This window comes from Hipposideros armiger, unplaced genomic scaffold (assembly GCF_001890085.2).
Source record: "Hipposideros armiger isolate ML-2016 unplaced genomic scaffold, ASM189008v1 scaffold_10, whole genome shotgun sequence".
Lineage (NCBI taxonomy): Eukaryota > Metazoa > Chordata > Mammalia > Chiroptera > Hipposideridae > Hipposideros > Hipposideros armiger.
This window is the reverse complement of record NW_017731360.1, coordinates 7904019-7930922: the sequence shown is the minus strand read 5'-3', so window position 1 is coordinate 7930922 and position 26904 is coordinate 7904019. Positions and strand designations below refer to the sequence as shown.

Here is a 26904-nt window from a genome sequence, read left to right as displayed (position 1 = left end):
AATGAATGCAAGAAATGATCGATGAGTGAACAAAAACGGAAGAGGTGAACGAGTGAATGAACAGAGGGCACATCAGTTAACACGTACGAGTGGGTACTTGAATGTTTATGCTCCCAGTGGGGCAGGAGGGGAAGGATAAATTCAAGGGCAATGAACCCCAAAGTGCAAGGGAAGTATCTCCACCTGGACACGAGGCCAAGGCCTTGGCAGATCAGCCACAGAAGTTCCTAAGGTGACTCGTTTTAGATTTAATAAGAATATTCTTTAACAAACGTCAGCTGAAGCCCCAGATTGCACTGCTTGGTGAGACTAACTCTGGGTTCAGTGGGGAGAGCTAAATGGAATTGACTACGCTGTTTGCACAATCAGGTCACAGATAATTACCTATTATCTAGCGAACCCCCAGCATGATTTTAATAATCACTATTTAAATAACACATTTTCACAGTCTCCGTACAAATTACCCTCCGGGAGGTGTAATTAATGTTGATATGGGAAAGTTTGCTGTGTGGCCTGGGAATGAAGAAAGGGGTTGGCACTGTCACTGTGATTGTCCTGTGAGACCCTGAGGCCAGGTTATCCTGTGGACAGAGCTCAGGTTTGTTAAAACCTAGATCCAGGACATCAGGCAAGTCTCTCTCCCATCTGGGCCTCTGTCACCTGCCCTGTGAAATGAAGATGGTTCTCCAAATTCCCAAGCTCCCTGGGTTATCGGGGAGTCCTCACTCTAAACCTAGTTCAGGGTCAGAGTTAGTCACACCCCACTATTGTGCCCCCACAGCACAGGGCACGTCCCTCACGGTGGGGTAACAGGGCCTCCTCTTGACGCATGTTTCTCCCCCACCAGACTGAGGGTGGGGACCGATCTGGTCCTCAGTGCACGCTCAGCACCCAGCACAGTGCCTGCACACAGTAGGTGCTCAATGAACGTTAGTTAAAGGAATGGACTAACCTTGTCACATATTGTGTGTTTAATAATCTGCCTTTATAAACAAAAGATAGTTTGATAAACAGACATCCACTCACAAAGCACACTGACATCACTCCCAGCTCCCACCTCACTCCCAGGCCATCTGTCCTCCCATTTAAATCAGTTTCTCAATTTCAGCACTTTTGACATTTTGGGGCCCGATCATTCTTTTTCTGGGGCCCTGTCCTGTGCATTGTAGGATGCTCAGCAGCAAACTGGGCCTCTCCCTGCAAGATGTCAGCAGCAAGACTCCCCACCCCACACCCAATAAGTTACCACAACCAAAATGTCTTCACATATTGCAAATGTCCCCTGACCAATAAAAATCAACCCTGGTTGAGAACTGCTGCTGTAACTGAAGGAATGCAGTTTCTGGGATATTTCAAGCATCAAAAAATGATAATAGTTTTGTTATTGACTAAGCAAAGGATAAATCAGAGGTTGTCTTGGGAGAGACGCCTCTCGCCTCTTTGTCCGTTTGGAAATTTCCCTGAAGGACTGCTTGGGCCAGTATGATTATCTCTTATTCTTCTGATAAAATAAAGCTTGGATGCAGAAAGCTTTCTCATCCAAGGGAAAAAGAGAAAAGAAGACACTCACACTGCAATGTCCAAAAAATCCATTTCTTACGCGAGGTCCCTTGTTGTAAAGAGGTGAATGGCAGCCACTCGCCCCTGCCTGTGTCACCCTGCACTGAGGACAGGACCTGCAGCCTCTTTGTACCTCTCGACAGCTGCAAGGGGGGTGTCATCCTCCCATTGTGCAGATGAGAAAACTGAGGCTCAGAAAGGTGATGTCACCTCAACATCAAGTGATGTCACTTTATTAAGCAACTGCCACATAAGATCCAGCAATGAATAAAGTCTCTGCTCCCGTGGAGTTGGTGTGATACTGTGGGTAACAGATCATAAGAGATGAAGGTGTACAATGTAACAGATGGTGATTGTGTGATGGAGGAAAACACAGCTGGACGTCCTGTGTCCTAATGAGAGGCTCACTTGTATCCTGCAGTCATGAGGGCTCTCAGAGTTGCTTCCCGTTGGGGTGGCTCCTGGGCATGAAGAACATTCTTATGGGAATAATGGATGTATAGAGTAGGAACCAAGGACACTTCATTCATTCACTCATTCATTCATTCCCCAGGTCAGCCCTGGGTATAAGTCAGTGAAACCAGACAGACAAGGCCACTTCCTAGAGCTCACACTCCAGCCGGGGCCTGATGCCTACAGGTCAGCACAGATCAGCAAGGTCACACCAACTCTTGGGCTGTCTAAGCCTCAGTCTCCTTGCCTGCACAACGCAGGTGATAACAGCATTTATTGACCGGTTACCCAGTGCTGGGAATGGTGCCTAGGGTCCACATCTTCATTCTGCCCAGCCTCGTGTTCACCCTGTGTGCCCACAATGCGCAGATTAGGAAACTAAGGACCAGAGAGGTGGTGTCAGCTGCCCAAAGTCATTCAGCCACCAGGTAGATTCAGGGTCAGAGATCTCCAGTGTGTGTCCAATCCCCCAGGTGTGTGACTTTGGCAAGCCTCTCTCCTCTGAGCCTGTGTCCTCATCATTAAAGTGACAACAATAAGTGGTACCTGCCTCATGGGGCTGTGATGAGGGGTGAGATGGTGCATGGGACACACATAGGGCTGTGCCTGGCATAGAGAGACTGTGAGGATGTTGATGACAGCTCCCTCTTGTTGGGTGCTCGCTGCACTTAATCCTCCTAGTAGCCCTTAAATGGAACGTGCTGTTATAACCCTTTAACAAAACCATTATCTCCAGTTTGCAGATGCAGAAATCGAGGTCAGAGAAGTGATGTCATTCAGTCATTTGCCCAAAGTCACACTTACAGATGTGAAAGGCAGAATCCGGATTCTACCTTCCTTCTTGGTGCATTCCGCTGCAAGGATTTTTCTGTTTACTTTGCGGTTTTATTCTGTTTCTGTTTGGCTCACTTCCTGCCACCATTCATATTGATCAGGTTTTGTTTATTCCCTCTTTTCCCTCTGTTGGTTTGGAAATTTCATATTCCGTTCTCTTCTTTCCTTCTTTGGCCTTAAAATCATAATAAGCACACTTGACTTCACAGTCTAAAGTAAATCAATATCCTCCCCCTCCCCCACCCCAGGACAGCACAAAAACCTAGATGTGTTTCCTCTGATGTCCGTTTTCCACCTGGAGGTGGTGCGTTCCAGGCCTGCAGTTACGCTTCCCTGTGTGCCTCTGCATTGGCTGTGATGAACATGGCTGGTGCTGCTGTGTTTATTTACGGTGGCAAACCCCCAATTTACCCATCTCTTTGCTCACTATTGCTGGTTTGATCCTCTCCCTTCTCGGTTCAATGGCCACCTTCTTGAGTGATTTTTTTTTTTTTTAGTTCTTTTAACAAGAGCCCGCAAGCATGTCTTTGCCTAAAAATATATTTCTTTCTCCTTCACTTTTGAATGATAATTTAGCTGGGTCTAGAATTCTATTTTGCTCATTTCACTTAGCAGGAAATATATTGCACCCAGCTCCCTGGTCTCTGATGTTGCCGGGGAGAGTCTACTGTCTATTTGTCACTCCCTGGTAAGTCATCTGTCTTCCCTCTGGCTGCTTTTTAAAGATCTTCTCTTTTCTTACTGTTCTGTATTTTTAGTACAGTGTTGCCTAGTCATGGTTTTAATGTTACGTATTCTGCTTGGAATTCATAGAGATGATTCAAGGGGCAGAGTACTACTGGTCTGTGGGTTGGAGAAAAGAAGTTTGCCAACTACTATCAGCATGTTGTTGATATTATTAATATTGTCTTAGAATCCTGTAGACTAGGTGTCTTATAAACAACAGAAATTTATTTCTCGTAGTTCTGGAGGTTGGGGCGCCCAGAGGACAGATTGGGAGTCTGGTGAGAGCCTAAGTCCTAGTTCACAGATGGCCATCTTCTCTCTGTCCCCACATGGCAGGAGGGACGACGGTGCTCTCCGGGTCTTTTATAAAGGCACTAATCCCGATCACGAGGGCGCCACTCTCATGACCTAATCATTCCCCAAAGGCCCCACCGCCTAATATTTTCACATTGGGGATGTAAAGGGGTTTCAACATATGAATTTGGTAGCTGGAGGTGAGGGGAGAAAACACAAACATTCAGTCTACAGAAAATATTAATATCGATAATAAGTGTTATCGCTAACACATACTGAGGATTTATTTACTATGTACCAGCACTGTTCTAAGTGCTGTATTAACTTATTTCATCCTCAAACAACATCATAAGGAGAGTACTAGTATTATCCCTATTGTACAGGTGATGAAACTGAAGCACAGAACAAATGAGTTTATTAGAGAAAGGGAGTTGGGGGGCGCAGGGGTCAGGCAAGTCAGAGCTCACATCTCAAGAGCTATGTGGCCTTGAGTAAGTGACCCCACCTTTCTGAGCCTCAGTTTCCCTCTCTGTCAAATGGAGGATGGGCTAGGACCCCTGCAGGACACGAGGCATGGCAGGGGCAGCAGAGACCAGAGTGCCACCTCCCTCCCTGAAGCTGCAGTTGGTGCCAAGTCCCTGCTTGGCACATTCAGGGGCTCCAGGCGCCCAGAGGATGGACCCTTAGTGAGAGGGGACCTGGGTGAGCTGTCTTCTGAGAATTGCCTGGAGCCTGTGGGGCCCAGAAAGTCCAGAGACCCATGCTAGCACCACTTCTGGAGTCCAAATCCAACCTGGCAGAGAGCAGTGGACCCTCAACGCCAACTCTGAAGCTGTCAGCAGAGGGGCTGAGCTCCACAGATGGGACGGGAGTCCCCAAAGCCAGGATCTTTGATTACTTTTTAATGAAAAACATATCTACATCCAAGCTGAAATTATATTGTTGGCAGTTAATTATCACATGTCAGACAAGTGTGTGCCCAGATTGTGGGTTTAATTTCCACATAGTTTTGTAAAAGCCTCAGCCTCTTATTTGATGAGGCCTCTCTGAGAGAGAGGCATTCATTGTTGGAAAGAGTGCTTTTTTAAATCTTTTTATTTATTTATTTATTTATTTATTTATTTATTTATTTATTTATTTAATAGACAGGTTTCCTTGGTATCTGAGTGAGGGCTCTTTGCAAGGAACAGAAAAATCCTTACTGTAGTTTAGGCAAAGAGATGTAAGCCGGGGTTGGGGGAGTCCCAGGTCCAGGATTGTGTCATGGAAATCAGGGGCCCCTGGGCCTGATTAGGGCCTGAGCTAGGAGAGGTGAAAGTACTTTGAACTGAATGGGTTGTAGGGGAGGAAGGCATCAAGGCCACCCGCCCCAAGGTGGTCAGAGCTGCCAGGTGGAGGGCCAGAGGGGGAGGACTGGGGGCCATGGGCTGTCCGTGTGTACCCTGTTCTCCTGCTGTCCATGAAACCCCAACATGGACCAGCTCAGAGCTCAGAATCAAAGGGAGTGAATGCAGATGGAATTTCACTGAGATACCATTTCTCAGCATCGAATTAGCAAGATTCCCAGTGCTGGCAGTGGTATGGTGAGAAGGTCAACTCGTGCAAGCCTCAATAACCATGCCCTTTGTGGAACACTCCAGAACAGCATCCCAACTGCATGGGCCCCAGCAGTGCTCCGAGCCCAGCCCTGGGAATGCTGACCCCACCCCTCATCAGCTGTGAGGAGCCAGGCAAGGTCTTGAGCCAAGCCAAGCCTGTTTCCTCCTGGGAAAAAATAGAGGCGTTTCTAGAACCCGCTTCACAGGGCTGTGGTGAGAAGTAAGGGGACAATACTGCATTTCTAGGACAGCTTCTTACACGTGACACGTACCCAGCACTCAAGGCACTCGCTTTTCAGCAAAAGTCCAAAAAGAGCCCACACTGTCCTTGGAAACAGGGAGCGCCCTGATTCTAGAAAGAGGAGACCCACTGAGCATTAATGGTGACTGCAGAGTGTGAAAGTCTGGGAGAAGAGCCAGGAGGAAAGGGGAGCAGCGGAGGGTTTGAGGGGTCACAGTTATACACAGGTGATCAGAGAAGGCCTGTGAGAGCAGGTAACACTGGGGCAAAGGCCTGAAAGAGGTGAGGGAGGGAGTGGGGCAGACATGGGGAGGAGGCTCCAGCTGGGGGACAGGCAAGCAAGGGACGGTGGGTGCTGAGGGTCCAGGGAGGTCTGAGGAGAATGATGAGGGTGATGGGCTGGGGTGGGGGTGGGGGTGGGGCAGGAGGCTGCAGGGCTCCAGGTGCACAGAGAGAGGCTGGAGCCAAGGGAGGCGCAGAGCAGAGCAGGGGCAGCTCCGCCCTGAGTCCCACAGAGCCACCCAGCTGCTGCAGTGACAGGAGCAGGGCCAGGGCAGAGGCAGGGGACCAGGCTGGAGGCCACTGCGTGACGGTGGTAGGACCAGGGTGGGAGCCTGGGGAGCGGGAGAGGATCCTGGCTGTGGGGTTCCGTGACGGCCAGCACACAGGACCTAAGGATCATTCACTCCATGAATATCAGGCATTATTAGTCTTAAAACTTCATACTATTGCACCCAAAATCTCCTTATAGGAGGCTGTTCTAACCTTTGTTATTTTGAGGGGCTGTTTGTTTTTTAATCATATCCTAGCATATCCTGAGAGTCACACCAATGTCAAATGAGTTATGGAAATGTAATTATATATGAGAAGAAAAAAAAGGTGAAGACAGTAAAAACGACTGTCTTGGGGAGTGAGATATAGTGATTTATATACTCTTTTATATTAATGTTTGCACTTTCCAAAGCTTCCCCATAAGGATGCATCACTTGCATTAAGGGGGACAGATCAGTGTTATTAATGAGGTACCTGGGCCCTGGCCGAGGCCGGCCCGTCCCAGGCTGCACTTCCCCCACCCCCATCTCAGGCTCCCGGTGCACTTGGCGTCTATTCTGCCCAATTAGCCCTTTAGTGGAGATCGTTTTGTTCTCTAATTGCCCGTCCTGCATAATTTAGCATGGCCATCTACTGTCTTGTTCTCAGGCGTTTAATTTCGCGTCTCTTGGCCTCAGTTTCTCCATCTCTAAGTGCAGTGGTGGCAGAAAGAGAGATGTGTAGAGCCCTGTCCATGCCAACGCTCCCATGGGGCCCGGAATAATCAAAGCCAGCGCCATATGCCAGGTGCTATGCTGAGCATGCATTGGTCCACTAAATTATTTCAATAGTCCTCCAAAGGAGGCACAGTTACTATCCCCCCATTTTAAACACGAGACTTACTAAAGCTCAGAGAGGTTTAGAAACTAGCTCACACAGTTCAGAAGTGTTGGAGCTGGGCCTTGAACCCAGGCAGTTCGCTCCCGAGTCCCTGCTCTCCCTGCTCCATTAAGTGTCAGCCTTTGCTATTCCTGGACCCTGTGCCAGGGGCTTGATGTACAAAGACAAAACGGGGGCATTTGCCTACAAGCTGGATGATAATAATAACAACAACAACATCGCCAGTTAATGTGCATTGAGGACTCACCATGTATCAGGCATTTAACACACATTAGAGCATGGAGTCCCCACAATGTCCTACACAGCACAGACTGTCACAGTTGCCATGTTACAGGTGAGGATCCGAGGCACAGAGAGGCCCTGGGTTTGCCCAGAGTCCCACCCCCAATTGCTGCCCACAAGTGTCATGTGAGCTCGGGAAGCTGCTTCCTGCTGAGGTGTCCTCATTGAATCCTCACAGTGACGCTGTGCTCTCAGCATCACTGTGCCATGTGACAGAGGGAAAACTGATGAGGCTCAGAGAGGTTAGGCCACCTGCCCACGACACACAGTGAGTGAGTGCTGGAGGTTGAATCAGGGTCTGTGAGATCTAAGGCCATTGTCTGCTCCCTGCTCCAGTGGCAAGAGGCCTAGGCAGGGTGGCACCTTCCAGGTGCAGGAATTACCCACCTGGGGTACTTGGGGCCAAAGACGTCACTACATGACAGTAATAACAGAATCCTTCACTGAGCATGTCACATGTCTTAACACATCTAAACCTGGCCTCCACCCCATAAGATAGATGCATTTATAATCTTCAGCTCACATGTGTGGGGACCAAGCTCAGATAGGTAACTTGCCCACCACCTCACAGTGAGGAAGTGGCAAAACCCAGATGGAACCAGGGCCATCCAAAGCCAGTGGCCTAACCACTTTGCCACACTGCCTCCCTCTACCAATCCTGGGGCTCAGGGCCATTAACAGGGATTGGGTCTCCTCCATCAGGGTTTGGAACCAGGATGTAACAACAGCCTCTGACGAGGCCCCCAGAGATAAACGGTGAGCTGCCACCCTGAGAGCAGGGAGGGGAGAGTGCAGGAGGCTCAGAGGAGGAAGGGGCGGGGGGCGCGGAGCTGGGAACCCAAACAGCCAATGAACCCCTGACCTGGGTGGGCTCCCTGAAGGGACCCCAGGTGACACAGGGCACACTGCTGGAGAGGGGCAGAGTCACTTTGTTACTGTGGCCATCACTGTCTGACACATGGAGGACCGTCAGGCACAGCTGGGGTGGCTGGTGACCATCTCAGCCCCCAAAGCCGTGATTCAGTGTGGGTCCTAAATTTAGCGGGAGTCTCTTGCCCAGCACAATTGTTCTAATTGTCATTGTCACGGCCAATAACATTTTGTTAGGGCCATAAACTCAGTAAGTCTGAAGTGGGCCCCAGAGAAGGGAGAGGCTTTGGATGATTTGGATGGGATTTAAAAGGGAAGAAGGGAGGTGACGTGAAGCTTTGGGGAGACTCCAGTTGGGGGACTGGCTGCCTGTTCTAAGAGAAGTTGGGAGGCATTTCACTGTCACAGGAAGCTACACTCACCAAATCTTAGAATCAGAGGATATTAGAGCAAAATTCAGTAATAAATGTGGTAATCTTTGAAGATGAAAAAGGGACTCTCTCTCTACCTACTTTAGTTGTCTTCACCATGCTCCTCACCAGCTGAATTCTGTGCCTGGCACAGTAAGTCTCAGTAAACTGTTGATCGAAAGATTGGTTGAGGGAATGGACCTCACTTTATCATCTGGAAAACAGAGAATTCAAATCTATTGTCTCTCCCCCATGCACCTCCTCCCACACCCCCAAGATCACCTCTCCAGGAAGCCCAGAGGGCCAGAAAGGCTGGAAATGGTAGAGATGGCCGCAAGTCCAGGTGAGGGTCTGGCAGCGGTGACAGCCCACCCCAAGCAGGGCTGGGTTGCACATTTCACTTCACAGTTTGTGCCCAAGCTCACAGTACAGTGCCAGCAAGGAGCCTTGTGTGCAGTTATTAAACTGTGATGTACCTGCGGATATATAATTGTTGGAAGTGGCTTTTGCATATTTCAATAAAACTATCAATGTGGAACGTATTATCCATCATTATCATATGCTTATGTTCCATGTTAAGGATATATAGTGTATACTATTTCCCCAAAGAATGGAAGTTGCAATTCATGACCAAGAAATAATGACTCCATTAATTTTATTGTTTATTCACCGACTTGGAGAAGGAGAGGCAGCTGGGACAGTGGGCAAATCTCCCCACACACAGACAGGTTCTGGGGCCCAGGAGCTCAAGAGGGACAGAGAACAAGGTTAGGAGACAAGTCAGCCCTAGCCACCACCTGGACCCGGGTGACAGCAGGGCGGGAGGGGTTACCTGAGCACCTGCCTGTGAGGCTCCCCCCAGGCCCTGCAGTGGGTCAGAGCATGGCAGCTGGAACCTGACGATCCTGGAGCCCCATCTGCCCTCCCTCGACCTGGGTCACCTCCCTGAGCCTCAGTGTCCTCAGCTGTAGAATTGGGGTGAGAACAGACCCCTCTCATGGGGGGCTGTGAGAATGAAGTGAGCAAATGCAAGTGAGGGTGCCCAGCACACACAGGAATTATTCACATGTGTGAACCGGCACTCCCGCTATTGTCACCCTAGGACAGGTACAGAGGAGGCACCATGGGCCTTTTTTACAGAGGCTCGTTACTGCAGTAGCTAAGAGCTGTTGACAGCCCCTGCACCAGGCACCTACAAGCAAGACCTTATGTGCCTCATGGCACGTGGAGGCATCCAATAAACTGTTGTTCTCATATCGTCGTTAGTTGAGGTGAAGACACTGGCTCTGAGCAAGACAGCCCAAGTTCAAAGCCCGGTTCCTTCACTAGCTTGCTCTGTGCCATTGGGCATGCCCTTTCCCCTCTCTGCGTCTCAGCTTCCCCATCTATAACCCAGGGATGATAATCACACCAGCATCACAGGCTGGGCCTAAGTGATGATCACGAGCGTTGGCTGAGATGGTGACAACTACTTAACTACTTCACTTAATAGAAGTGAGTTTTGGGCAAAACTGGGAAGTCATTTTTTCCCTGACAAATTGCCTGACAGGGAGGAGAGTCAGTGGGCAAGCAAAGATGGACGTGGTCGGAGCCCCTGGCCAGGCCCTGCCATGTCTGTCCTCTTGCTCTCAGAGCCACCCTAAGGAAGCCGGCGATGGACAGCCTTGACCTCTCAGGGTTTAAAGCTCAAAGTCAGTCATTCCTCTGTTCCCAGCCTCAATTTCCCCTCCATCCAGTGGGACTGTGCCCTGTCCTTTAACAGCTGCCACTTCTGAAGCAGACACGTTTCTTGTGTTATCTTTTTGTCCCCACAAATACCCTCAAGCCCTTAGCTGAGTCTGGAATTGTCATTAGTCACTTACCCACTCTGAACTCAGGTTCCTCTTCTGTAAAAACAGGCCTCATGAGGCTTATATCCAGGGAGAGCTGTCGATTCAATGAGCTCACAGGTGTGAGAGCACACAGTAGACCTTCAGCTAGCAGTGGTCCCCAGGAGGCCATGTAGGGGTGGGAGGAGAGCAGGGGCTTTGGAGACAATCCTGGGTGGATTCATGGTCACACCCAGGGCGTGCCTACTTATCCCGTCCCTCACTGGGGACCCACAATGAATGCTTTGGCTGAAAGTCATGATCACCAACATCCAGCCTCAGTTCCAGAGCAACAGAGATCCTACCTTTTCCCAGTTCATGTGCAGAGACAAGTGTATCTGCCCAGGAGGGTCCCTGCCTATGTGACAGGGGCGCCCACAGGAGACCCCTCGGTCTTGCCCACAGACACTCTCCCAGCTCTTACCCCTCTCCTCAGCAGATACCCCTCTCCTCTTCCCACCAGGGGCTGGCAGCCTTCCCAGGCCCACATGGATACTGGCGGTGCCCTCTCCTCAGTCCCAGGAATATCATCTATTGATCACAGGTACTTGGGCTGTAATTCACGATCATTTGTGTATCTGCAATGAGCAGAGGCCACAAGGACATTCAAATCCCAGAGATTCTGGGGAGGAGAGGAAAATACTCAGGAAAAAAAGCAGAGGGAGCAAAGAGGAAATAGGATGTGCTAGGGAGATTATTCCTCTGCTCAGACATGAAAGAAATATGTTCAATTATATTTTATTGCATTACATTTGAATGTATACGTCATAGTTAGCTGCCTGCAAACCTCAGATTACCCAAAGAGAAAGCACAATGAAAGACGAGAGAATAAAAACAGACAGAAAAGCTCCTGAAATTGAAATCACTGAGAGAAAAATAAAAGCCAGGCTTGAGACAAAAGCAGCCACTATGCACTGAGGCCTTCTCAGCACTGACACCAGGTCCCCAGCGCCAGCTGCCCACCAGCCCAGCAGTCCTGACCACTGGCATTAGGAAAAGTCCCAGGCCAGAGACAGGAGGCTCTGCTGTCCTCCTACAGCTGTTCCCTACCTGCTATATCACCTGGGGCAGGTCACTGCCCCTCTCTGAGCCTTTTTCTCCAAGGATGAAATGAGAAGCTTGGGCCAGATGCTCTCAGAGGTAACGGGAAGGGAAGAGAGGTTAGAGCAAGAAAGGGTCACATTGGACCAGCGCTCAGGGGACCCCATAGACATTTATTGGGGTTTGTGATCCTCTGTTCTATGCCTAATTGTGTCCTGCCCCCCAAATGTATTTATTGAAGCCCTAATCCCCACTGTGACTGTATTTGGAGATAATAGGACCTTTAAGGATTCATTAACTAAGGTTAAATGAGGTCATAAGAGTGGGGTCATAATCTAACAGGACTGGTGTCTTTACAGATCGAGGAAGAGCTCCCAGAGGTGTGCACACAGAGGAAAGTCAATGTGAGGACACAGCAAGAAGGTGGACATCTGCAACCCAAGCAGCAAGGCCTCAAGAGAAACGACCCTGCCAGCACCTTGATCATGGAATTCTAACCTCCAGATCTGTAAGAAGATAAATGTCTGTTGCTTAAGCTCCCCAGTCTATGGTATGCTGTTATGGCAGCCTTAGCTGACTTAAATACATCCCCAGCAGGGCTCACTGATAAATCTGAACCAAAGGTACCCAGTAATCAGGAAGACATGCTGAGGGCAGGAGGGCAGAGGTGGATATTAGCACCTTCTCCTCTTCCTTCCGGCACCTTCTGTCTCCCCCAGGCCCCCAGCTCCTGTGTTCTCTGTCCCTTCTCCCATCAACACTGTACCCAGGAAAGGCCCTGAAACCCACTCACTGCAGAGTGACTAGCTGAGGAGGGGGGAGGGGCAGGTGCCTGATGCCCCCAGAGCGGCATCTTCCGCTTTCTAGGAAAAGGGCACTAAGATTCTCAAGCAGCAGAAAGACAGCACCTTGGTGGAAGGGGACCCTCCAGCTTCCTGACCACTGATCCTGCCCCCCCTCAAGGCCAAAACATCATGGAGATGCAAGGACCTCAGGAAGGACCATTGTTAGTCTAATGTCTAATATGCGTGTGCTCGTGTATGTGTGTGTGTTTGTGTGTGTGTGTGTGTGTGTGTGTGTGTGAGAGAGAGAGAGAGAGAGTGCCTCAGTAAGTGCACAGCAGGAGGCGGCTCAGACATACTTTTAACCCCTGGCACCATCAGTGAAGTTTCCCCAGCTGCCCAGAGCAGGAGTCAGGCTCCCAGGCAGCTCTGAAGACACAGTCATGAAGCAAACACAGCCCTGGGCCAGAAGAGCCGGCAGCCTGGCTAGGGGTCCCCCACATGAGAACAGAGCACTACTGTGTGCCAAGCTCTGTCCTAGGCATTGGGGATAAAGGAATAAAGCCATTAACAGAACACAGAGATTTCTGCCTTCATGGCAAACTATAACCAACATTTACTGAGCACTGGCTTGCTACATTCTGCGCCCTCTGCATGGCTCATCTACTCATAAGGTATCGCTGTCCCCTTTTTACAGATGAGGAAATTGAAGCTTGAGAGGGTAAGTAGCTTGCCCACGTCCCACCCAGTGAGTAAATGCTGGAATCAAGATTCAGATCCAGGCTTCCCTGATCAAGTCCTATTTTCTAAACACAACATTATTGGTACTAATAGAAAGACCATTATTGTCTCATTATCACTATTAAGTCAGACAGCCTCATTACCCCATACTCGCCAGATCATGGTGATAATTGCTGATGGTTACTGAGCGGGTTTAGTCAGGAACTCCTGGCTGCACTCAGCAGTTTACATCAGCATCATGTTAGCAAACCCGGGAGGTGGGGACTTTCATCACTCCTGTGGCATAAATGAGGAAACTGAGACCCAGAGATGCTAAAGTATATGACAATCCCAGCAACTAGTGAGTGGCTGAGAGGGGCTATCCATCTAGGTTTAAGCTCCAAAGCTCTTAACTGAGGTAGAGAAAGGTTAAATTAATGAAGTAATTAAACCAGCCATATTGACACTTGCATAGCCAGACATCTTAAGGTGACCAATTAGACATGTCCTCATTCCACCGTATGCAATCCCTGCTTCTGACTGCCAGGCAACGTGACCTTTGACACCCTGCTCTCAGCCCTTCCTGAGCCATGGGGGTTAGTACACGCTGATACATTCTTAGAAATGGAGTAAGGGGCCTGTTGCAAACATCACTGAGTTATTAAAAATGCTGGAAGCGGGCCGACGTAGTGGCGCATTGGTTAGGAGTTGGCTTGGGACACCAGTTCTGAGGAGCAGGGCCCTGGTTTGGATCCCACATGAGGGCCAGCGACGCTGCGCCCTCTACAGCTAAGATGGTGAACAACAGCTCGACCTGGAGCTGGGCTGCCGTGAGTCACTGGTGACTGCATAGGCTGCAGTGGGGCTGGCCCGCAGCAGGTGTGAGCTTTTGTGAGCTGCCAAGAGCTGCTGTGAACAGTCATCCAATGGCCAGTGAGTGACTGCCTCTCCCAGGAAGAACGCAGAGATAATACCAACATGGGCCAATGAAGCGACGTCCTCCACAGTTAGACTGAAGAACAAAAGGACAACAACTTGTCTGTTCCCCTTCCCCAATTCCCCAACGCTGTTCCCCTCTGCCAATTCCCCCAATAAAAAATCTTTAAAAAATAAAAAAACAAATAAATAAAATAAAATAATAATAAAATAGCTGGAAGTGTAATGCTTTATTTTTGTAAGCCATGTTAAAGCATTCTTAGGATTGGGTTGGGCGACTGGAACCAGAAAAAGGACCCAGTTTCAGTGTACCAGTTCATGACACACTTTGTGCCCATGAGCCCAAGACTAAACTCCCTTACCAGAGACATCAGGGCATCCAAAGCACCAGTGGGAGAACCCACCACAGCACAGCCACCACAGCATGCCTCGGGAAGCCCATGACACCCCCTCAGGTAGCCACAAAAGGGACTGGGAACTATGGCAGCATCAGATAAACCAAGCAGATCAAAAGAGCACCACAGAGATTCTTATAATTAAGCTGCCACTGGGACCACACCCCACAATAATAGGCCAAGAATCCATGTGCTAAACCCAACAGAGTGATTGGCTGCTAAAATAAAAGATTTCAATAGGGCCTAGACTCCCCCAACAGAGTAGACAACATGTTCAAGATACAATAAAAATTATCCATCATACCAAGAACCAAGACAACTACAATGTAAATGAGCAAAGACATTCAAATGATGCCAGCCACCAAAGTAATCAGATGTTAAATCACTTGACCAGGGTTTAAAAGCAGCCTTCTTAAAATGTTTCAAAAATCAAATACAAATTCTCTTGAAACAAATGAAAAACTAGAAAATCTCAGCAAAGAAATGTTACAAACAATGAAATAATATTACAGAGCAAAGCTATAGAAGATCTAAACAATACAACCAACAGCAGAATCTAAGTGACCTACATAGAACACACCATCAGACAATATCGGAATACCCAAGAAACAGTCACCAAGATAGACCATATTGTGACCATTTGGGCCATAAAACAAAACTCAATACACCTTTAAAAACTGAAATAATTGAATCAATTAGAAATCAATAACAGAGAGACAACAGGAAAATCTCTAAACATATAGAATTTAAGCAACATATCTCTAAATAATCCATGGGCCACAGAGGAATTTTTGAAGGTAATTTTAAAAATACAGAGAACAGGGCCGGCCGAGTGGCGCGATGGTTAAGAACTCGCTTGGGATGCCAGAGGGCCCCGGTTCGGATCCCACATTTGAGGGCCAGTGACACTGCCCTCCACAGCTAAGATGCTGAACAACAGCTCAACCTGGAGCTGGGCTGCCGTGAGTCGCCGGCGACGGCGTGGGCTGCAGTCCCTGTGGCAGTGGGTTGCCATGGGCTACCGTGTAGCCAGCAGCCAGCGTGAGCGGCCAGCAGCCGCAGTGAGTGGCCGTCCAGAAGCTGGCGACTGATTTGCCTTGCCAGAGAAGAGCGCAATGATGGTGCCAACTTGGGCCAGTGAAGCAACGTCCTCCACAACTAGATTGAAGAACAAAACGACAGCAACTTGTCTGTTCCCCTTTCCCCAATTCCCCAGCACTGTTCCCATCCCCCCAATTCCCCAATTAAAAAAAATCTTAAAAAAAAAAATACAGAGAACAAATGAAACCAAAAACACAATATAGTAAAATGCATAAGATGCAGCTAAATCAGTGCTGAGAGGGAAGTTTATAGCTCTAAGTGCTTATGTTAGAAATGAGGAAAAGTCTCAAATCAATAACCTTAGCTCTTACCTCAAGAAACTAGGAAAAAGATCTGCAAAATAAACCCAAAGCAAGCATGAAAAAGGGAATTATATAAATTAGAGCAAAAATTGATGAAATTGAAAATAAGAAAATAATAGAGAAAAACCAATAAAACAAAAAACTACCCTTCAAAAAACTCCATAAAAATGACAAACCTCTAGCAAGACTGACAAAAATAAGAAAAGAGACAAATGCCAATTCCAGGAGTGACTTAGAGGGTATCACTACAAATCCTGCAGCCATTAAAATGATTTAAGAAAATATTACTCACAACTTTACCCTCATAAATTTGACAACTTAGAAGAAATGGACCAATTCCTTGAAAATTCCAAATTACCAAACTCAACCAAGATGAAACAAGTAATCAGAATAGCCCTAAAACCATTAATAAAACTGAGTTCATTTACACACTTCCCAGAAAGAAATTTCCAGGCTTAGATAGTTTTATTAAAGAATTTTACAAATTTTAAAGAGAATTAACACCAATTACACACAATCTCTTCTAGAAAATAGAAGAGGAGAGAACCTTTTCCAATGTAATATATGAAAACCAGCATTAGCTTGTTACCAAAGAGTAGAAAAAAAAGAAAAAGGACAGGCCAGTATCTCTCATGAACCCAAAACCCTCAAAAAAATATATATCTAACAATGTATAAAAAGAACTAAACACGATGACCAAGTGGAATTTACCACAGGTGTACAAACTGATTCAACATTCAAAATTCTATCAACATAATCCAAAATATTAACAGGCTAAAGAAGAAAAACCACATGATCATACGCACTGACACAGAGAAACAACTTGGCATTATTTAGTACCCATTCATGGCAAAACCTCTTAGAAAAATAGAAATAGAAGGGAACTTCCTGAACTTGATAAAGAGCAACTACAAAATTCCACAGCTAACATCACACTTAGCAGTGAAAGACTGAGTGCTTGCTCCCTAAGATGAGGAACAAGTCAGCGTGTCCACTCTCACCACTCATATTACTATTCCTGGGCGATATAGCTACTGCAATAAGGCAAGAAAAATAAATAAAAGGCATGTAGATTTGAAATGAAACTGTTCTCTATTTGGAAATGGAATGATTCTCTTCAGAGGAAATCACAAGGAATCTACAAAACAAAACAAAACAAAACTTCCTAGGACTAAATAATGAGTTCAGCAAGGTCACAGGATAAAAAATCGTGAAAGACGACATGAGTAGAGCCATATTAAAATAGAGTAGCCGTTTCAAAGGAACTGCCCTGTGTGCCTTGGTTTTCTTTACTTTCGGAACTGGACAAAATTGCCCATATTACAAGAAGGCAGTAAAAACGAGACTATTCTGTTTGTAAAGACTGAGGAAATTGGACTTTTTCCGATGATGGAATCACTGACCAATCAATTAAAGTACAAGTCCAGCCTTTTGCCTGATGATTGAATCTCAAGCCCCTCCATGAAGTACAAAGCTAACCGTACCTCATCTAGCACCAATGAAGTCTCCTTTAATACCATTTACCTCATCTTTCTCCCTTTGTTTCCCCATAAAAAAACTCTAAGCCCCTTTCCTGCAGGGGAGGGGGGAAACCTATCTAGACTTATCTTCCTGGATCTTCCAGAATTGCAATTCTTTGATCTCAAATAAACACTTGTTGCCTCTCGTTCTGACTCTTTACTTTTAGGTTAACAAGATCAACATACAAAATTAATGGTATTTCTAGAAACTAACAATGAACATGTGGAAACTGAAGTTTAAAACGCAATGACATTTACACTCTCCAAAGGAAATAGAATATTTAGCTATGCCCTTAACAAAACACATGCAAAATCTGTATGCTGAAAATGACTGTAAAGAGCTTAGAAGTTATCATTCCCATTCTCACAGTAAGAAAAAAAAAGCCGAAGAAACTAAAAATCAACTATTATCTTCTTAGATCCATCAGAGAATCGAGGCCACCAAAGAACTGGTGCCCAGAAACTTGGAATGACAAGTAGATACCTAGGAACAGAAGCCCATGGCTGAGGCAGCATCTGTAGGAACACTATAAACTTGACGAAAAACATCCAGCCTAAGAGAAAACGTATAAGAGTTTATTTGAGCCAAACTGTCGACAATTGCCAGGAAGCAAAGTCTCAACGGATTGAGAAAATTGCTCCGCGAAATGGCGGTTTGCAGCTTATTTTATACATAAAATCAAAGAAAGGTTACATGAAATCCATTCGTGATAGATTAAGGGGGTGGGAGAAAGCAAAGTGGGGAGATCTCTGGGGTTGGAGAAAAGTAAATTGGAGAGACAGCTACGTCTTTTACGTACGTGGGTGCAGGATAGCTAACAGTTCACTCTTTACAGCACACAGAGATGGCAATCAGGAGACAAGCATAATAATGAGGAATTTTGCAGTTTCCAGCTCTGGTCTGGAAAAAATATTAAATATGTTACCTTAGGTACAAAAAGACAACAAACAGGCCCACTGAAAAGGCACAGATTAACTTTATGAGGAAGCTGGAGATGTGACTTCCCGCCATGGCCCACTTAGTTAAAAAATTTGTGTATGTGTGTGTGTGTGTGTTCACACCATCTTATTTTCAGTCTCCTGAGCTTGTCAGGTTTAACCTGTGGTCCCTTTTCCATCCACAAACTGTAAAGTGATGATTTGCTGGGAGCTCAGTGTAGACTAGCTTGAGAGTTTAAAAACTCCAGGTAGCCAAGTCTTAAGGGGTCCTCACACTTTTCTAAGTTTTATGTCCTGGAGCCCCATGTTCTCAGTGTGAAGACAGAAGAAAAAGCCCCTCCTGCTTCCAGTGGGGGAGTGGGGGAATAACCATTTTGAAATATGCCCAGAGCAGTCTGTTCTTCTTATCAAGGCCTGTTTCAAGGGAAACTATTTTACCAGAGTCTAACTACCTGGGGGAAAGAGAAATACCCAACTCAGGCTCCCTGAAAGACAGACCTAATCATAGGACGGTAGACTGCGCCCCCATCCCCCACACCTCACCACCATTTCAGTATTGCTGCCTGGAATAACAGTACAGCCAAAAGAATTGTGGCCTCAGGCCCTATTTAAGGAATCTCTAGGAAAGCCCAAGACCACAGGGGTGACAAAAACAAGGACACAGGAGGAAATATTAGCCTCTGAAAGCACAACTATGGCGAACATAAACACAGCCTAACTCTTAGCCAGATAAATATAAAACCTCACATAAACACCGGTTTACCTGAGTTCCTTTGACCTGACACATCAGGCCTGGCTATCAACAGTAAATTGCATGGCATGCTAAAAGGCAAAAAAAACACAGTCTGGAGAGACAAAGCAAGTGTGCCCAGGAGAAGGGTACACGGGCGTCCCCAGTGAGGTACTGATGTTGTTTCTACAAGAAAACACGTACAAAGTAAAAATGCTCTAACTCTGATGCTAGGACACATGGAACAGGATTCTTGCTTAAAAGGGCATCAAGAAATATTTCAATATGGAAATCGATAGAAGCTCATGAAAAGAATTACTAGCTGAATAATGAGGAAGAACAAGTCAATAGAACCGTGAAAGCACAGCGGAAAAAAGCCACAACTCACCCCCTGATTATAGGGTCAGAGACACCGAATTGATAAAATAATGACATTGAATTATGAGAAAACATGCAACTCCTTAACAAAAGAGGCAGAAACCAGCTAATGTGATCACGAATGACACTCGGGGGACATCAGAGCCTGTGGTGTGGTCTGGGCATTTTCTAGCCACATAAGTGATTCCCCGAAGCTCCACCTGCACCCCAATGTGAACCCTGGGGTAGACCCTCGTCCTGGCCCCACCCTATGTGCTCTCTGAGCTCGGGTCTCCCCAACACCTTCTCTGGACCAGAGGCCAGTCAGTTCTGCCCATCTCTCCACCATCAGTGGGTCGTGCCCCCCCATCCAGGAAGTCTCCCCTGATTGCTCCAGGTCCCCCATCACCCCACCTCTGATCTCAGCCCATCTTCTCCCTAAACAGCAGGTGGTCTCTGCAGAATGGCCTGAACTGTGTGCTAATGTTTAGAAATAATGTGAGTAGTGGCCCTTTCTCACAGGTAAGAACTTGGACCCTGGAGTCAGAGAGACCTGGGTTCATATCCAGTTTGCTGCATGATCTTGGCCAAACTGTTACCAACTCAGCCTCAGTTTCCTCATCTATGAGGTAAGGGTCATGATTTACACCTCACAGCAGATTTGATGAAATGCTGAATGTCAAGTGTTATCACAATGCCTGGCATTTAGATGGTGCTCAAGAAATGCTGGCCATGGTTATCACCACACTTAACAGCGTACAGAGCACAGCCACAGCTGCTAGGCTCAAATTCTCTCTCCCATAGAAGGTGACCTTGTCTGACGTTTCTACAGCACTTTCAAGTGTGCAGAGCCTGTTCACACCCTTTTTTTAGGGAACCCTCAGGACCCCAAGAAGCAGGCAAGAATGTGAGCTCTGGAGCCAGAATCCCTGGTTCAAATCCTTCCTCCACCACTTCCTAGTTGACCTTGAGCAAGTTATGTCCCCTATTTGAGCCTCAGTTCCCTTGCCTGTAAAATGGGGCTAACAATGATCTCGACCTTGTAGACTGTGGTAACGCATGTAGAACAGTGCCTGGCCTGTGACAGTCTCTCAGTCATGTCTGACAGCTTTCCATCCTCCCCATTTAACAGATGAGCACACTGAGGCTCAGAGATGCTGCGGCACGTGTCCAAGGTCACACAGACAATGGAGTCAGCTCTTTACCTCGGATCCCTCATGTCCGGACCCGTGTGCCACCCACCATGTGCCAAGCAGTGTGCTGCTCCCTTTACACCTCATCTCGTCCCACAGCTGTCCTAGGAGGAAAATCTCCTCATTTCCCATTTCACAGGCGGGGAAACTGAGGTGCGTAAGGATCTGACCCAAGGTCCCAAGGCCAGTAAGTGAAAGAATCCCATAGACTTCACACCCAGGGCTCCCTGTTCCCAAACTCACAGCAAAGGAGGTTCCCTCCTCCCTTCCTTGTTCTGAGTCTGCAGTGGGACCAACGGGCCCAGCAGAGGGGAGGGGACTGCAGAGACAGGGGCCAGCTGGGGCCTGTAGGGACGACAACCAGGGCAGCCAGCCCCCAGGTCTCTGGAGATTGCCAAGTTCTGAACTTTGCCTGCCAGGAACTTTGCAGACTTTAATTCTTTGCAATGCCAGAGCCTCCTCCATGAGCTGGGAGAGGGGGAGGAGCCCACATACTCTCTACCAGCTCCCCAAGGCATATGCAAAGCTGCGCATGTGCATCAGAAGAGGAAGCTACATCTTCAAGGGCCCAGGAAAAACGCCACACAGATGGATTTTTCTTACCCTCATTAGCTTTTTCTTTCTGGGTCCTGGGTCACGCCGATAACATCCTGCCCACTGCCTGGTGCAGATCGGCAGCAAGGCTGTAAGCTGTTTTAGGAGCTTATAGTTCCATGCCCCCTCTGTCTGGAAATCAATTGGAAACCCAGTTACTAAATCCACCCAAATCCAGCGGTTCGTGAGTCAGAGGCCTCTCCTGGGCTCATGCTGGGCTGGCCGAGGCGCCATCTCCCCAGACCCGGGTTCTATCCAGGGCCCAGGGAGCATGAGGGCCCCCCGGGGCCAGGCCCAGAGGGCAATGGCAGCAGGAAAACTCCAACCCAGGTGACCAGTGCTGTCTCAGCTGCCAAGGGAAATTCCAAGGGAGAGTGCGAAGAGAGGCCACCCTGTCCCAGAGCCTTGCCCGCAGGCAGGGTTCTTTGCTCAGAAACAAGCACTTGTCTGAGGTTGCCCAGGACTTTGCCTCAAAGTCCCATCACTTTTGCAAAACCAGAAGGCTTAAGGCTGCACCTCTTCTAGGCAGGGAGCCCGAAGTGGATTTCATTTCTAGCTCCCCTTCCCTGTGGGGCCTGGAGAGCTGTGTGGTGTGAGTAGTTGGGGCTGAAGATTGAGCTCTGATGTGCATGGGGAGTGTGCATGTCCTGCCTGAGGTCACACAGGGAGTGAGGGCCAGTGCGTGACCAGCCCAGGTCCATGGGCTGCTGAGGTAATGCTCAGTGTCAGACAGTCTGAGGAGTCCCAGAAGAGGTTGGGGTGTGCTGTGAATTGAAAGGGCCAGGCCTGAGAGCCTCAAAGTACTGGGACACTCTTCACCCCCCTCCAGGTTGTGGGGGCCAGAGTGGGGGCACGTCTCGAAGCTTCCACTCTTCACAGTGGAAGCTGGTGCCAAGTAAATTACTTCTAGTAATGGAGATGTCTGCTTGGGGAATTGGGGAGGCAGTAAACAGAAGCCAGAATAATTAACCACGAACTGCGATGTGCCCAGGCTTTCAATGCCACCGCTCCTGCAGTGGCCTCTTCCTGCAGTGAGGTGGTACCACGGGGGCGGTGTTTGTCTGCCGAGATGGGCATTTGAGAATCAGAGAATCGAAAAGCTAGGGAGAGGGGAAGGGGGATGCTGGGGAGACCACTGAGTAGAATCCCCTCATTGGACAAATAGAGAAACCAAGGCCCTGAGAGGGAGAGACACCAGCCCAAGGACACACAACAGGCTAGTGATGGGTAGGCTGGATTGCAGCTTTCCTGGGAGGCAGATCGGGTCTGCTCCCAGCACACATGAGTAAGTACAGGGTCTGTGTCATGGGGTTGGCTGGCACCAGGGGGATCTGGCAGGCAATGAAGGAAGAAACTGAAGCTCAGAGATAGGAAATAGGAAACAATCTATTCCCCTAGTGTTACATTTAAATAGGCTCCATCTGCGCCCCTGTTTACCAAAGGACATCACAGGCAATTGTGTTAACCTTGCACTCACCACCAGCCACAACAGCGGCTTTGAGGTTTAAGGCCCAACAAGGTTCCCTCTCTTCAGCTCAGGTCTCACCAGGGATCAGGGACCCCAGCTGGGAAGGGATGGGGGAGGTGGGGTGCATGGTCTGCTCATCCCCTCTTCCTTCCCCTCCAGGGTCCTGGTAGAAGAAGGGAACCCTTTAAGGAAAGGGGGAGCCATTTTTTACTTGGCTGGTGCTGTTTGTGGTCCTCCCCTAGCCGTGGGGGTCCTGGTCATGGGGGGCACATGCATGCCAGCTTTTTCCTGCGGCACTAGTAGGTATGTTTAGGAACCATGCAGTTCCCTGGTAAAGGGTATGCTCTCTCTGGCATACCTTTTGTGCCCCATCCCAACCCCAAATGTCCTCCTTGTTGAGTCCTCCGCAGTACTGGGATCCCCTCCTTCCAAGAAGGGCTCCCAATAAAATTGCTAGAGGCTCAGTAAATATCTGTGGCTCCATGTGTGTCTCGGTCCATGGGTGCTGCTATAACAAAAAGTATCATCGACTGGGTGGCTTATAATCAACAGACGTTTACTTCTCACAGTTCTAGGGACTGGGGAGTCCAAGGTCAAAGTGCCGGCAGATTTGGTGTCTGGTGAGAGCCCGCTTCCTGGCTCATGAACAATCATCTTCTTGCTGTGTCCTCACATGGTGGAAGGAGTGAGGGAGCTCTCTGGGGTATCTTTTAAAAGGAAACCCATCCAATTCATGAGGGTTCCACTCTGCTAACCTAATCACTTTCCAAAGGCCCCCACCTCCTGATATTATCACATTGAGGATTAGATTTTAACACATGAATTTGAGGGGGACATGAACATTCAGGCCACAGCTACACGGTACACAGAGAATTCCTCTCCCCTCTGGTCACCACCTAGGAGCACAAGCTGCCCTTCCCTGTACCCTCCTCCATCGCTGCCCTGGTAGACAGCCATGGCCAACCTCCAACCATCCTCTGGCCTCCTAAATTCTTTTTTTTTTTTATATTTACCTTGAGGACTGTATCTCCCAGAGTCACATGAAGAATCTGAGGCACAGAGAGGTTAAATCCTACGTATAATAGGATTGACAAAGCCAAAAGTTCGCTCTCTGAAAAAATTTTTTTAAAAAGAAGACTGGCAAAATTGGACAAAAATAGAGAGTGAGGTCACAGGCAATTTATATAACAATGGAAAAAGGAAATGACTACAGAAATTGTAGAGATATAATACACGGGAAATTGTCTGAATAACTTTATGCTAACAAATTTGACATTTTAGGTTAATTGAATATATTTCTAGAAAAATAGAACTATCTACGCTGACCCAAAAAGAAATTTATAAATTTTCCATAATTTTGTAACCATTAATGAAATTAAGTGATAGTAAACATCTTCCCACAAATAAAACACTTTACCTATGTGGTTTTATAAGTGAGTTCTCACAAACATTTAAGACAGAGATTATTCCAGTTTTACACTAATACTTCCATTTATGAGACAAATAAAACTTCGAGTCCAAAGTCAGACCAAAGATTGAAAATTATGAAAGATACTCACTCAAAAATGTATGAGAAAAGTGGTTTTTTTAAATTATCACGAAAATTGTAGCAACAAATAAATTAGATAATATATTATGACCAAGTTCGGTTTTTCCTAGGAAATATGATGTTAGTTTAAGTATTACTATATAAATTAATGCAATTCCATCACATTAAGATATCTTTTAAAAGCATGTGATCATCTGAATAGTTGCAGAAAAAGCATTTGAAAAAAGTTGACATCTATTCATTTGATAAAACTCTTAGCAAAGTAGGAATGAAAGGAATAAAAGAGATTCCACCAAAAAAAAATACAGCCTACAGGAAACATATTTTGTGGTAAAACGTTGAAAGCTTTTCCTTTACGATGAGGAACAAGATAAGGATGGCTGCTAACACCATTACTATTCAACATGGGAGGTCGTTTCTAGAGCACTTAACAAGAAAAAAGAAATAAAAGGTATACAGATTGGAAAGGAAGAGGAAAAACTGTCTTTATTTGCATATGCTGTGCTTGCCTCTTTAGAAAACCCACAAGAGCCTGCAGATAATAAAAGAGTTTAACACGTTTGCTGGGCTCGAAATCAATATACAGAGATAAAGGTGCCATGAACAATAGAAATTTTTTTTTGCAAACTTTCTAAGATAAATAATAAACCTAACCAAAGTTGTGAAGTTCTTTACGTAGAAAATCAATACTAGGATATGCCCGATATGAGCTTGGCACATGGTAGCATTTCATTAAATGTGTATTTCTGTTTTCCCCTGCCCTATACCTGAGATGTTTGCATTTTCATCCAAAAAAAACACTATCAGGTTTGTCAGAACAATTTATGCACATTGAATCTTACCAAAGCAGTATTACTTTAAAGATTAATATTTGCATAATGGATTTGCCAAACACTCTCACTCATTATCTTTTCCCCAAGAGAAGTGAGTAATAATGTTCACATTCGTACTGAAAAGAAAGTGACCTGCATGACATATTTAGTTCGGTGTCAAGTTTTGATCCCGGGTCTGTCTTATTTCCAAAGCTGCGGTGTTTCAACCTGCCCTGTGTCTGTTGACCGGACTCATTCATTGACTGACGACAGGGGTACTTACTGAGCGCTGTGCCAGGAGCGAGGGGCACAGTGACGTGCCTGGTGGACACAAAGCTTGTCTTCATGGAGAGCCAGCCTACCAGAGGGTCCACATCATCACACAGCGGGATGATGCTTTACGACATAGGATGCTGAGCACACAGGAGGGGAGCAAAGCAGTTTCCTGGAGGAAGGGGCATTTGATTTCAAGCCTGAAAGAGAAGGCATCCAGAAATTGGGGGTGGGGGTGAGGTAGAAAAGAGGAAGAAAAGTGCACAGGCTGAGGACACAGGATGTGTCAAGGCTTGGAGGAGAGAATAGCCACCATGGAACTGATGGAAGATTGTTCCAGCCAGAGTGTAAGGTTTGCAGGCATGAGGAGTGAGAAATGAGGCAGTCAGGAGCCAGCCCCACCCCCCCAGGACACCACACACCAGGCTGAAGAATATGCCCTTGACCCTAAGAGCAAGGAGCAACTACAGAGGGGTAAGCAAGGGTGTGACCAAGCCAGACCTGTGCTTTAAAAGACAAAGTGGGCATATTGAAGGGCATGCCACAGGAGGAGACCCTGAAGTCAGGAAGCAAGTCAGGTCAGAGGGAACCCACTTCCTGTCCATCCAAAGTCCTCATGACCACATGAGCCCACTCCCGGTATCCATCAGGACTCTGGGCTGCAGTGACAGACTCCAGGTCAGAAGCGGGGGCCTTTAGAAGAAGAATGGTTGGCTCCAGGAATGGAGAACAGGCTCGGGAGCTCTTGGGGCAGAAGGAGGAACAGCCAGAATCAGGGTCTCCCAGCATCAGGATTCCATACTCAGCAATCATATCTGCTTGTCTCCACCTCTTTCTGCAAAGTGGTCTCCATTTCTCTCACTGTACCCAAGCCATGCCCTCATGAGGACAGAAAGCAGCCCGAAGCTGTTTCCAACCTCATAATCCCAAAGGCAATCAGAAGCTCCTCCCAATAGCTCCAGGAGAAAATTCCAGGGAAGGAGCTAAAAGGCTTATGGGCAGCACTCTGTCCAATGGCTACACAGCCGGGAGATCTTACCTTGTATAAAAACAGACCTATAGCACAGAGCTGGCAGTGCCCCCCCCCAGGAGCTGCCCAAGAACATGGCCTCAGACAGTACACTAGTAGGTAAAGGGCAGATCTCGCCTCGTGCTGCCTGCAGCAAACTTCCACCTGGGACTCACACTCCTGACCTTCCCAAGCCTCTTGGGGCCTCAGACAAGACCTGGCCTGGCAAACCCTTCAACCCAGCAAATTCCAGGTCTAGGTATCGATACTAGAGAAATGCTCCCGTGTGCACACAGTGAGATACACACAGGATGTTTATGACAGTGTACGGATGTTTACCTAGGGAACAAAATGGAAACAACCCCAATACCCATTCGTAGGGAAATGGGGACTGGTGAAAGAAAGAATGAAAGCAAGGGGGAGAGAGAGAGAAGGAGAGGGAGAAGGAGAGGGAGAGGGAGAAGGAGAGGGAGAGTGGAGGGGAGGAAGAAAGGAGAAGTATCCAAACATTTGAGATAAATTACTTCATTAAAACAAATGAGGTCCCTCTATATGTACTGACATAGAAAGATGTGGATGCTATTGTTAAATGATTAAAAAGCTAGATGCACAAATA

General features: G+C 47.3%; 1 long non-coding RNA gene across 1 annotated transcript; it reads right to left on the bottom strand.

Annotated features, from left to right (window-relative positions):
* Window positions 1-1761: 1761 nt before the first annotated feature.
* LOC109392086 (uncharacterized) lies at window positions 1762-25684 on the bottom strand. The gene is made up of 3 exons (XR_002125995.1): window positions 25290-25684; window positions 10992-11145; window positions 1762-3022 (listed from the first exon to the last, which is right to left on the bottom strand). It is a non-coding gene; the product is annotated as an uncharacterized LOC109392086 (long non-coding RNA).
* Between the last annotated feature and the right edge of the window lie 1220 nt (window positions 25685-26904).